Below are 14,219 nucleotides of genomic sequence, written 5' to 3' on the forward strand. Positions count from 1 at the left end.
AAAATAATATGCAATTCAACTCCTGTCAGACCAGTGGATTCTAAAGAGAAAGGAAAAGTATGATAACAGTTTGAGCATTTTCAAGCATAACTCCAGAACTCAATGCTATTTCTTAAAACAACAAAAATAAATAAATTAGATATAAAAAAGGAACCACGAACATCTGACAATATGTTTTATTTGCCACTATATCTCAATGGATTTTCTTTTTCTTTTTTTTTTTTTTTTTTTTTTTTTTTTTTTTTTTTTTTTTGCGTCAAATATCTCAATGGCTATTTCAAGAGACGCAAAATGCACGTTTAAGAATACAACAGTCAATGGTATAATTTCATGTTGCTTCCTGAAACAATAATAGTACTTTGAAGGACAAAACAATATTCCAAGATAAGACAGTATTTTAGCAGGAAAAAAATAATGCATTCAACAAAATTGAAGCATATGCTGTTGTATTTGGCAAGAGTCAAAAGGACTTTGAAAGCTAAAATCTTCCACAAAAGAAATAGCTGTTCAATGCCCTGCAGATAGAACAAGAATGAAATTACCAGAGGTAGGGTAACATTGTAGTGTCAGCCAAGGACTCTTCAATGCTCACAATCACTGAAATTGGTTCAGAAATCAAGAAAAGAGTGTGCAAAGCTAACACTGTTAACTCAAATTGACCTTTGAATTTCAAAAATCTGGTCCAAAAGACTTGTCTATGATATGATCCACTTCTTTGCGAAAATATGAAGGCTTAAAGGAGAGGAGATTATGATGATCTGTAATCATATATTGGCAATGTGTTGAGAAGACTTAGGATACGTAAATAAGGCAATGAAATTCAAATGTCAACTTGAACAACTACAACTATTCATGGAGGAAAGCTTGTATTGTGATACTCTGAATCCTACATCAGCCATGCATGCGTTGAGGAGGTCTAAGTTACTCAAGAAAAGCCTATGAAATCCAATGTTAACTTAAGCTTCAGAAGGCCTTAAATGGTACCTTTTACCAAAGGTGACAGAGATCCATAAGCAGGTAAGAAATGGCATCACACATCGGATAGGCTCGTCCACTTATAAATGTTATGTGTACGTTTCCTATCTTAGTGAGGACACAGGCCTAACTTTTGGGGAGAAGGTAATCTTGAATCGTACTTCATGTATGACATGGAAAGTATATGATACTGAACCATGATCTATGAATCCAAATGTCAACTTGTGGTATGCATTATTGGAGACCTAAGATCATCATAGAGTCGATCTACACGAACCCGGCCAAGACTGAACATGAATGCTCATATTTGGCTTGTCCGGTTTCTCTTTTAGTAAATAACCTTCTTGGATACACTAAACCCCTGGACTTCATAAGCTTATAATTATAGGTCTCATTTGCTTGGGGACTAAAGACTTGAAAGTGGGCATAAGATTCAATTCCCATGTTTAGTAAGCAGATACTTGGGGATGTGAGGCCTTTTAGAGAACTTCCATGTAGGAAGACCCCACTGGGCAAAGGGCAACTCAAACCCCTTAATGAACAGTAAGTAACTGCCCAAGTACATCTCTACCCCTAAACTAAATAGCCAAGGCAATTCGTATTAAAATATTAGTATTTTTTATTTTATAAATAATAAAAGATAACTTCATTTTTAATTTGGAATAATAATAAAAGATTGGTTAAAAGTATTTGAAAATATTGAAATGTAGTGTAAAGTGGAAGAGCATGGTTAGGTATTTATAGAAAAAAACTATAATTTTTTATATTTTTAATTAGTTTTTTTTATAATATATAATTCATTTTTATAATTTTTTAATAATTTAAATTGTGATTGACGTCATGATAACGTCACATAGGCTGAGCGCTGGGATAGGCAATTATTGACTGACTTCTCCATTAGGCTCGCCTTGGGTCCAATTGCCCAAGTGGGCTGGAGTGTTTTGGGGAAGGGGAGAGTGGATTGGGTTGCCTTTCCCTAAGGCAATAAGCAACAGTGGAGTTGCTCTTACATGGGTATCCATAACCATTATGGGGAGAACTGAAACTCTTAGGCCTCTAAGGTGTCTTGGAAATGCATTTATTGTGTTTCTTATGATTAAACTACCCTTATAATAGATTAAAAATACTTTTTTTCCCCTCAAATTTTTTGGTTTTTTTTATAAGGGTATTAATATTATTGAAAATTTAAACAAATATTTAGTCGTCCTATTTCACAAATCGAGCCTTGGAACAAGAATCAAAGGCCTTATTTGACTATCAAATTATCACTTCCAAACAAACACTTGAAAGGGGCCACAGGAAATGAGCCAATAATGTATATTAAGCAAGACTTTTAAGCAATTTTTTTTTTAAGTTATGAGAATAGTTTGAGTAGATAACTTCAAAATTTAGGCGCAAATAACAATCAAATCTATATCTTTCAGAATCAAGCTCAACTCAATTCAATTTAAAGGTCATTAACACAAACTATCATGCTAATCTACATATGGTGATAACCACTCACCACATAAAGTTTAATTGAAACTGATAAAACTTCTGGATCCTTAAACTCCACAAGCTGCCAAATGAAGACACATAAAGAGAACAAGGAGCAAATCAAAACACAAAAAGAAATTTTCACATCACTGATAATTACGAGTCTTCTCCCATGTGAAAGCTACACTTTCAGTAATTAGTTCTTCACAAGATTTAAAATATCAATGTTTTTATTCTCAAGGACTTAATATAAGATCAAGGTGGACCGATTTTAAGTAAAAAGATGTTTCCAATTTTCACAATATCAACTCAATATATGCCATCACCATAACAAAACGTCCTCATTTCAGCCATTAGCACCATGTTCATCTAACTATAAAATCATCATTTTTATCACCACCTCATAAGTCTGTAAGGACGCTAACATAACCACTGCAACAACACTAGTACATACTAGGTTCCACCAATGAACTAATGTGATTGTACTACTAAAATCACATGCCACCACCTCTTGGTTATACAATCCGCCACTGTTACCAAAAACATGCAATTGAAACAAGCATCACACGTGCCATCATTGACAGCAGCACTCCTACTACCGCCTGCCAGACCACATGTACCTAGTTTATCTGATTGTTGATATAACTATCTGACAAACGTTATCAAGAAAATATGAAAGCCTAGATGCCTCTTGAAGGCTAGAAAAAGGCTTCATTATAGGCGTATTCTAATAACTTTCATTAATGGATGCACATTTAGAATGTACACTCGTAATGTTCTAAAGTTATCATCTAACATAGATCATGAATGTAAGTTCATAATGCATAGCAACTGTTAATAAGGATGAACATTACATAACGTATTTTAAAGCCATGATTGAACATCAGACATTCCTAATGTAGACCATGAACTCGATGCACTACGTCAGACAAACACTTAACAAGTATCTTGAGTCGTTATCATAATAACAAGAGGTTTATAATTGGTTTGAGGATTAACCCATAAAGCATATCCGTACTAATATACTTTACAAGCTACTTTGGTACTTGTACAAGATTGCATACACTAATGCCTACTTATGAGCATATCATGAAATAAAGCAAGATTGTGAAGCCTATATGTTTAGTAAGCAGACCCTTGGGAATGTGATGCCTTTTAGATGGGCATCCCTAACCATTAGGGGGAGAAACTGAAACTCTAGGGCCTCTTGAATATATGCTTTTCCCATGCCTCGGAAATGCATTTATTGTGTTTTTTATGATTAAACTGCCCTTATAATAGATTAAAAATATATTTTCCCCCTTAAAAATTTTGGTTTTTTATAAGGTTAAATATTATTGAAATTTTAAGCAAATATTTAGTCCTACTATTTCACAAACTGAGCCTTGGAACAAGAATCATAGGCCGTATTTGGTTATCAAATTATCACTTCCCAGCAAACACTTGAAAGGAGGGCAATAGGAAATGAGCCAACAATGTATACTAAGCAAGACTTGAGTAATTTTTTGAAGTTATGAGAATAGTTTGAGTATTTAACTTCAAAATTTAGGCGCAAATAAGAATCAAATCTATATCTTTCAGAATCAAGCTCAACTCAATTCAAATTATAGGTTCATTTGCACAAACTATCATGCTAATCTACATATGGTGATAACCACCCTGATGAAACTTGTGGATCCTTAAAATCCACAATCTGTCAAATGAAGACACGTTAAGAGAAAAAGGAGAAAATCAAAACACAAAAGATATTTTCACATCACTGTAATTACCAGTCTTTTCCCATGAGAAACCTTTACTTTCAGTAATTGTTTCTTTACAAGATTTAAAATTCAATTTTTTTTTATTCTCAAGGACCTTTTACAGATATAAGATCAAGGTCAACCACTTCTAAGTAAGAAGATGTTTTGAATTATTCACGATATCAACTCAATATATGCCATCGCCCTAACAAAACATCACATTTCGGCCATAGCACCATGTACATCTAACTATAAAATCATCACTTTATCACCACCTCAACTGTAACTGTATGGACACTAACATAACCGCTGCAATGACACTAGTGCACTAGTAGGTTCCACCAATGAACTAATGCGATTGTACTACTAAAATCATCATGTCACCACCTTATACAATCCGCCACCATTACCACAACGATTCAATTGAAACAAACATCACCACTTGCGATTGTTGACACCAGCAGTACTACTACCGCCTGCTGGCCACATGTACCTAGTTCATCTGATGGTTGATGATAACTATCTGACAAACTTTATTAAGAAAATATGAAAGCCTAGATGGCTCCTGAAGGCTAGAAAAGGGCTTATTTTTAGGCGTATTCTACTAACTTCAACTAATGGATGCACATCTAGAACGTAAATTCATAATGTTTTAAAGTTATCATCTAATATGGATCGTTAATATAAGTTCCTAATGCATTGCAACTGTTAATAAGGATGAACATTAAGTTGTATTTTAAAGCTATGATTGAACATCAGACATTCCTAATTTAGACCATGAACTCGATGCACTGCACCAGACAAACACGCAAACAAATGGAGTGTTTTTCTGATAAACACACATAACCGAACAAATCTTGAATTGTTATCATAATAGCAAGAGTTTTAATTGGTTCGGGGGTTAACCCATAAAGCATTGGTACTACTATAGTATACTTGTACAAGATTGCATACAGTAATGGCTACCCATCGGCATATCATGAAATAAAGAGAAACTGGGAAGCCTACATGTTCCAAGAAACGGAACCAGAGACCGAGTCGACAAAATCAGTAGCAACTACTACCTCGATTTGTCAACTATAGACCCTATATATCATAAAGATAACACTTACAAGAAATGATGGATCACAGACAGCCTAATAAAAGCTAGGATCTAAACCGAAACGTGTAACACATGACATGAATTTAACATAATTACGAGAAGGGAAAAATACAGGTGCATTGAACAAGGTAAAGTTTAATTAAAGTTAAAAGTGATCAAAGCAGTGACTAAACCAAATTAAAAGCAATTAGTGGTGAACACTGTACAATTTACGGCAGCTATAAAAAAGCAAAGATGGCCGATCCAAATAAAAGCATGAACAGTAGTAAAATCTTGTACCTGAATTGCGAAGTGAAGGCGTGTATCTGTCTAGAAAACAAAACCACTGTTCCTCGATAAGAATATTATTTTCTGAAAATTAACATTCCAAAGCAAAAATACAAGTATTTAAACAACGCATAAACCGATATAAATATAGATTACAAACTAGTGGCAGTGAACATATATATTTTCTCAAATTTTGCAATATACATACATACATACATATTTATATATAAGAAGCTCAATGCGCAATTCACAGTAACAAATAAATCATCTTAAAAGTTGAAGACGTAGGGCTTACAATAAGTTGATTATAACGCGATACTCGCTTCTCAGTTCCATTTAAGCTTATTCTCGAATTTTCTCATAGTTTTCTTGGCAGCCAAACAGACGGTTCGCCGTGGAAGACGAACGGATATTCGTCAAGAAACAGAAAAATTACAGCTCGGAAGAGGTGGAGGATATGGAATAGAGCAGAAGAAGGAGAATGCAGGCCGAGAAACGCGGTGATTTGAGGAAATCGCGAGTCGGTGGAATCCATTGGAGAATCGGACGGAGGGAAGGGGACGAACGGAGGAGGAGGAGATCTGCTTCGATGGAGGGGAAGGGGAAGAGCGCGGATGCCTGACGACTAAGAAGAAGAAGAAGGTGAGAGTCGTGTGAGGAGAGAGTTGGATGAAAAATATCTGAGAGGGAAACGAATTAAAAAAAGAGAGGGGAAATGATGGTGGGGGAGACCCTGAGAGGAAGAGAGTGTTGGTGGGGGCTATGGAGGTCTATGATGCCCCCACTCGATCTAACACGTAATGCCCTTTTCTTTTTTATTTACTTCTTTCATTTGCTGATTCTCTAGTTAAATATTATTAGATAAATCTAGGGTTTCGAATTCTCCCAAGCTGCTTTCTGAAACCGGAGGAGCCTTTGGAGGCATAGGTGTATTACTCACCGGTTTCCGCTTCACCAAAACCAGCAGCTACAATCTATTGGCTCAGCCCAGCCTTGAACTCGGAGCAACTTTCGTAAAGTTGAACCATGACTACATGTTATTTCGGTTTAATAATATAATGTCACGAATGGGGAAGTGCGGGCCGTTGTTGGTATAAGATTAGTGGTTGTAGTGGGAACTCGGAGCAACTTTCATAAAGTTGAACCATGACCAAGGTATAAAATATCGATGATATCGGAAATATCGGTAGTCTAAAAACACAGAAATTTCTATGGAAATATCGGGATATTATCGATATCGATAAAAATTAAATAAAAACCACGGAAATTGTAAGAAAAATTTGGAAATTTTTATTAAAACTTTGCAGGATGTTTATTTAGTCAATTATCTATTAGTTTATCACAAAAAATTGGAAGGAAATGCATTGCATGATAGATATAACTAATTTAAGTTGATTATATAGCGAGCTGGCAAACATTGTGAGTATAGAAAATATGTAGTAGTTAATGAAAGAAGTTTAAACACACCATAATCATTTATATATAATGAATTAGTACAATATTTTACACTTTATACATTGCATGGTAAGATACATGAGTGACTTAGCAAGGTCTAAAATATCGATGATATCGGAAATATCGGTAGTCCAAAAACACAGAAATTTCGATTGAAATATCGGGATATATGGATATTTTAGACTATTTCGATTTAATAATATAATGTCATGAAGGGGGAATTTGGGGGGGGGGGGGTGGTTGTTAGTATAAGATTAGTGGTTGTAGTGGGAAGTGGTGGGGGTTGGGGTTGGCGATGACGGTGGTGGCAATAGCGGTGGTGGTATATAAGGTTAGTGGTTGTAGTGGAAGGCAGTGGTAGTCAGTTTATTATCCAATGGGTAATATATATGTAGAAGAATAAATACCGTTATTTTTCTTTTTTGAACAAATAATGTCATTTTTAAATATTAATGATTATATTAAATAAATTCAAAATATTCATTAATATTATGTTTGGATGAGAGAAATAAGCTTGAAATTTGGATAAAAGTCAGAATTTATAAATTGACATGCACTAATTCCCTTGTTTGGATTGATAAACATAGAAATTTAGAATTTCCGCATGAAAAAAAAAACTTAGAATTTGAGATCTCCAATTCTTAAGTTTAAATTCTATGTAAATAAGTGTCATTGCCCAATTTCTATGATTGAGAGTTTGGAATTTGAGATCTCCAATTCTCAAGTTTAAATTCTATGTAAATAAGTGTCATTTCCCAATTTCTATGATTGAGAGTTTGGAATTTGAGATCTCCAATTCCCAAGTTTAAATTCTATATAAATAAGTGTCATTTACCAATTTCTATGATTGAGAGTTTACAAAAAACAAATTATGTATTCAATTCCATTGTTCTAGTTGAAGTCAACAAATTTTCCACTTATTTTGGATGAGCAATGCCAACTTTTAACTTAAAACGCAATTATATACATTAGGGTCAACAACTAACCCACACAATGGACGAGTCATAATTTAGTATCTAATTTATCATATAACGGGGTCAATGTAACATCTCACATCGTCCAGGGAAGTGGATCCTCTAGCCTTATATGTATATTCTCATCTTTACCTAGCACGAGGCCTTTTGGGAGCTCACTGGCTTCGGGTTCCATCGGAACTCCAAAGTTAAGCAAGTTCGTGCGAGAGCAATCCCAGGATGGGTGACCTACTGGGAAGTTCTCGTGTGAGTTCCCAGAAACAAAATCATGAGGGCGTGATCGGGGCCCAAAGCGGATAATATCGTGCTACAACGGAGTTGAGCCCGGGATGTGGTAAGGGCCCGAGCTGGGATGTGACAATTTGGTATCAGAGCCAAACCCTAGCCGAAAGTGTGCCAACTAGAACGTCGGGCCCCTAAGAGGGGTGTATTGTAACATCCCACATCGCCCTAGGAAGTGGATCCTCTATGCCTTATATGTATATTCTCATCTTTACCTAGCACGAGGCATTTTGGGAGCTCACTGTTTCTGTTTCCATCGGAACTCTAAAGTTAAGCGAGTTCGTGCAAGAGCAATCTCAGGATGGGTGACCTACTAGGAAGTTCTCGTGTGAGGTCCCATAAACAAAACCGTGAGGGCATGGTTGAGGCCCAAAGTGAACAATATCGTGCTACAGCAGAGTCAAGCTGGGGATGTGATGGGAGCCTGGGCCGGGATGTGACAGTCAACCCTAAGACCTCACATTTACAATAAAGGGAGAAACACCACTACATCGTAATACAAGTGATAATGTCTTGTTTTAGTTTTAATTTTATATTTGAGACATTATGGGGGGAGAAAGAAGTAAAAACAAGACAAGAAATTTTTACATGTAACAAGAACACTTGTCATGTAAAACGTACAATTCTACATATTTTAATATGTGTGGAAGACATGAATGACATGTCTCACTTATAGAGTATCATAGTATAGAAACCAAATATATATGTTATAGTTTATAGAGTTACTCTAAAAATTTGATAGTGCACTTTATGTTTTCTATACTTGGAAAACAAACACATTCATACGGAGTGTACAATATAATTTTTGAAGTGTCAATAATAACACCTTAAGTAAAACCGTAACAGTACATGATGATGTTCCGAAAATTGCTCCATCTTGAGCATTTGTGAGTCGTTTGAAATATCATTATGACATTTAGTTTCAAAAAGGTCTATATTGCTCAATAAAGTGACTATTTATTTGTCCACTACCACTATGTTACGTAACAAATCTAAAAAAGGGTTATGATAAAATAAACCTGTAAGAAAAATATTATGATTATTAAGAATCAACGGGACTTATCCCTCTTTCCTAGTCTAATTCAAGATTATGCTTTCATGTCTACAACTCAGTTTATTAAAGGGATGAACCTAATCCGGAATAGGAACCATAAAAGAAAATAACGATTAAACCAAACACAAGAAAACCAGCTATAGTACCTATTATCCAAAGAGGAATCCTTCCAGTAGTATCGACTATTTGTCCTACTTTCCTCCACATTTTATCAAGTGATCATGTTAGAGATATAAACAACCATAAATAATTATGAGATGATAAACTTCCGAAAGGGATAAGAGAATTCCTACTATCTATTCTTTTTTATTTTAATTAAAGAAATAATTGAAAAATAAAATAGCAAGTACAAAAATGAGTAATAACCCCCAATTGATATTATTCCCGAATAAGCTAACCTTTCGAACTGTTGCTTAATCCATGGGCAGGCAAATAGACAATCTGATGAATTGAAACATCTTAGTAGCCAGAGGAAAATCAAGCAAAATCAATTCCCGTAGTAGCAGAGTGCAAAATAAAAGCTACCTAAACCGTGAAAACAGGGTTGTGGGAGAAAAATACAAGCGATCTCCTCTTATATTCTAAATAAAAATTTAATGTATATCAATTTTTTTTTTTTGGGTTCAAATATGTATATCCTATTATTTTGTTAAATTTCAAAAAAAAAAAAAAAAAACCCCACACGGTTGATGGTGAGGCAAGCCGACTAGTGTGTGGAGTCTCGAGACTAGAGACACATTGGGACAGCAATAGCATCTAGACTTGGATTGTTTGTCCTCCTTATCTCATACCCTCCTCATACCCCTTTTATACTTTTTTATTTCTGTGGTCATGGTTAAGCCACATCAATATTTTATATTCCTATTACTTTTTGTCTTATATAAAATGGTAAGAGAAGGGTATGAAATGGGATGGCAGACAATCCAAGTCCCTACCACATCACCTAGGACCACACGAAAAATGATTTAATAACATGCCTGTGTGGGCAAATCGATAGCGGACACGTACCCACCTTCTAGACCTCACGATTAAACTAATGATGCTGTATTATTCTATTCGTGTTTCGAAGCATCCGGAAATAAAGATTGTAAAAAAAACGTATTAAAGGGACGAATGAGACTGGGGGGCCCCACCCACTTGTCGTGGACACGTATCGGTCCAGAATTCTGATAGTAAAATATTGTGAAAAGGACAAAGGTATTTGAGCGGTGCAAATTGTAATCTGCTGTTGGTCTTATCATGTTTTGTTTGTTGGTTGAATTACGGTGTACCTAAACTTTGAAAGAAAGCTAACAACTATTCAAATTATTAAGCCTTAATCTTGTTTACGCACGCGCTAAGAATAAGGTACCGTTTGGTACAAAACGGGACGGGACGGAAATGGACGGGGAGGAACAAATGTTCCGTGTTATGTTTGGTATTCGCAGAACGGAACGAGATTGTTGTTCCGTTCTGCGTTTGGTAAGTGCATGGACGGAACAGAACCAAAAGGTAAATGACAAAATTATTCATGTTTCGTCTATTGTTTGGTACAACATTTATGTGTGGTATGGGACGGGACATTTATTTTTTATTTTTTATTTTATTTTATTTTTTAACTTTTTCATATTTGAACACATATATACTTATTCATTATTTGTTTTTCTCCCATGAACTAACCTTATATTGAGATAAGCATTTCTACAGTTATAGTATAAGCATTCATGCGCATAATTGCTTCCTAGAAAGGCAGTCCCAAGAGAGGTGAACAACCAAGTTAATCATGTTCCAAATTATAGCATAAATCACGGATACAACAATGGAAAACGTAGATAATTCGATTGGATTCATTTCGTTTGGCAGAATATGCTGCTTCAAAAGCGACACTAGATAGTAAAAGTGAAAACAAGTAATAAAAACTGAAAATTTACTCAAGGAACTGCAGTAAAATGGCAAAATCAAACAAATTGGTAGAACTTCATGTCGTCTAAGATGACTAGATTAGTAAAATTTTGAATAAAATTCAACAGTACCAAATCGAAAACAAAAGTAGCATCCTGAATAAAATTTCTCCCAAAATTCTGACGCATAGCCAATGTTGGGTATCAATGCATATCCCTTGAACTTTCGCCTGACACGTGAATCAATACCCTTGGGCCTTCTCCAGCTTTCCTGCCATAAGCAAACATGTATTAAAACAGAACAACTTAATGCTAAGGCTCCAGGAAGTGGAGATGCACAGAGAAATATGCATCCCCAAGTTACTTAATCAAGTCACAAATGAAAGAAAAGCAATATATCTCATAAATAAGACATTGAACCACATGGTCACCCCACATGCATCGATTATACAGGACACACAGAGACAAGGGTAGAATCATGGATGCTTAACAGGCAACACTATCTACCTTAAACAGAGAACATTAACAAATTCATTGTTGATCAGGAAAAGATGCACAATGAATTCATCGCCTCTCTACAATTCATTTTTGATCTTTCTCACATTCTAATTCAATTTTCAGCCATTGAGATATACAAATCTCAAATTGCAAACAAAACTATGAATCATTCCAACTTCAGGCAACTGTAATGAACACATCCCATGATTCAAGGTTGTGAAGAGCACTTGACTACTGCTATGCCCAACATCATTAAAGCGATACAAAACTGGCACTATAAAAACTGTTTGACACCTCCCATTCAAGATTTAAGTTTAAATGTCAACTTTGTTGGACCCAAATCACTACAAACAAATACAACTGTAGTAACTAGTACTTCACACCATTAACTAGCAGATCTCACAATTAAATGAATTAACCCTAATTTACCCATAACTTAATAGGTTATGAATTTATTAATCCCACTCAAATAGCCCATTGAAAATTCATATCCACAACAGAAAATTTCTAATACATTAGAGCTGAAATCCCCACATAAATGTAATGATTAAAAAAATTAACAATTTCACAAACCTAAAGTTTCATAATTGTACTGCATGACACGCTTCCAACCCCAACTTAACAATTTCACAAACCTAAATTTTTATTTTTCCTTCTATTTCCTCCTTAAGCATTTATATCTATACACACTTATTCAGCTACTCATGATCGATCCAATAGAATCCAATCCAACAGAACCCAAAGACATCAGATTTGTAGATTTCAGCACATAAAAATCGAAACTTGAACACTGAAAATGACACACCCCGTCCCGAATGAGGGCATGTTGGCCGTCACGTGAGAGTGACGTAACCATTTACACAGTTCGGAAGCTTTAAAAAATACAATTACTAAGATGAAACACCCGAGGGTGAGTCCTACTTTTGTGAATTCTGTCAGAACATCGTTGGATTCCTCGTGGCCACCAAAGCTCTGCTATCTAGAACCTGGAGGGGCGCAAAACAAAATTGAGTGGGTCAGTAAAACAAAGTTTTTCGAAAACATTTCATTTAAAATATTTCTAATCCCTCGCCGTAAAACCTGTATACTTTCCCAGAAAAAAGGTATATAAACATATATATATATATCATCAAAAGCTCAAATCACAATCCTTCAACGCTTTTCAGAAAGAATATGCCATGCCATGCCATATGCCAAAATATAATATGAATAGATCAATATAAATCAGGTGAAATAATAAATCAACCGGAGACCCTATAGTGGTCCTGTACGGCTGATTCTACAGCTCAATCTCTCATCCAGCCGGAGTCACCAACTGTGACCTGTACGGCCCTGCCGGAGTCACCAACTGTGACCTGTATGGCATTACACTGCACATAAGTCGGAACTACCTATAGTAGTCTGTACAACTAAGATGGTGAAATAATACGCTCTAGTGCTTCTCTCATCAATCATCTGTGCACATAATCTAAAGTCACCTACCAGTCGGAACCCCTCTAATGGTCTGTACGACTGGCATGTCGGAACCACCTCTACACACCCCGTCCCGAATGAGGGCATGCTGGCCGTCACGTGAGAGTGACGTAACCAGCATGCCCTCATTCGGGACGGGGTGTGTCAGAAAAAAATTCAACATAACCCAATCCAACAGAGGAAAATCCAAAACATAATTCAAACCAACAAAACCCAAAGACATCAGATTTGTAGATTTCAGCATATAAAAATCGAAACTTGAACTGAAAAAAATGAATCCAGATAGAGAGATACCTCTGAATGCGGATCGAACTTGGAACAGAGATGCAGAGAAGTTCACGGAGAGGCACACAGAAGAGGATGAGGAGGAAGGTTGCGAAGGGGAGATGCAGGGATGAAGAACTTCAGCGGCAGAGAAGAGGAAGATAATAGAACTTGCGGTAGAGAAGAGGAAGATGTAGAACTTGCGGCAAAGAAGAGGAAGAGGAATAATAGGGTTTGTTGTATGATTTAGGTGTAAATAAAAAGCTAAGGGGTATTTTTGTCTTAAATTTTATGATTTTTTTGTTTCACGGGATGGAAAAACCCGTTCCAAGGGGGGAGGGAGAACCAAAATTTAACCCATTTTCGTTCCGTGGGACACGCGTTCCACATAATTTTAGCGCACCAAACATAGGACGAAACGCATCCGTCCCATTCTGTTCCGTCCCATCCCACGTACCAAACGCACCCTAAAGTTACATCAAGGTTAAGCAAACGGGTCCTGAATCTGCTGGTTGAGGCAGATTCAAGCAGTTTGAAACGGATATGAGCTGGGTTCAAATATTTAAAGACACAACGGGACAGGACGGATTGTGACATCCGTTGACTTAATCTTACTTAACTGAGAATAAATCTCCACCGTTTGATTCTCATCCCAGATTTACACATTCTTTGAGTCTTAGCGACTCACATTGCAGTGATTTCATCCCTTTCTCTCTCTCCTAACTCGATCGAGCTACCTCCTCCGTTTCCATCTCTCACTTTTCTCTCTTAACTCGAGGT

General features: G+C 36.0%; 1 long non-coding RNA gene across 6 annotated transcripts in view; it reads right to left on the minus strand.

Annotated features, from left to right (window-relative positions):
* Positions 1-6,496, minus strand: part of LOC103402017 (uncharacterized) — a 20,394-nt gene extending 13,898 nt beyond the window's left edge. For 2 of the 6 annotated variants that reach the window (XR_011576388.1, XR_011576386.1), the window contains exons 1-2: positions 5,855-6,496; positions 5,572-5,643 (exon numbers count right to left, since the gene is read on the minus strand). This is a non-coding gene — a long non-coding RNA (uncharacterized lncRNA). The remainder of the gene's footprint in view (positions 1-5,571; positions 5,644-5,854) is intronic. The other 4 variants (XR_011576390.1, XR_011576387.1, XR_011576389.1 and 1 more) reach the window with 3 other exon arrangements.
* Positions 6,497-14,219: the final 7,723 nt, after the last annotated feature.

The sequence above is a fragment of the Malus domestica genome, chromosome 15 (assembly GCF_042453785.1).
Source record: "Malus domestica chromosome 15, GDT2T_hap1".
In the NCBI taxonomy this organism is placed as follows: Eukaryota; Viridiplantae; Streptophyta; class Magnoliopsida; order Rosales; family Rosaceae; genus Malus; species Malus domestica.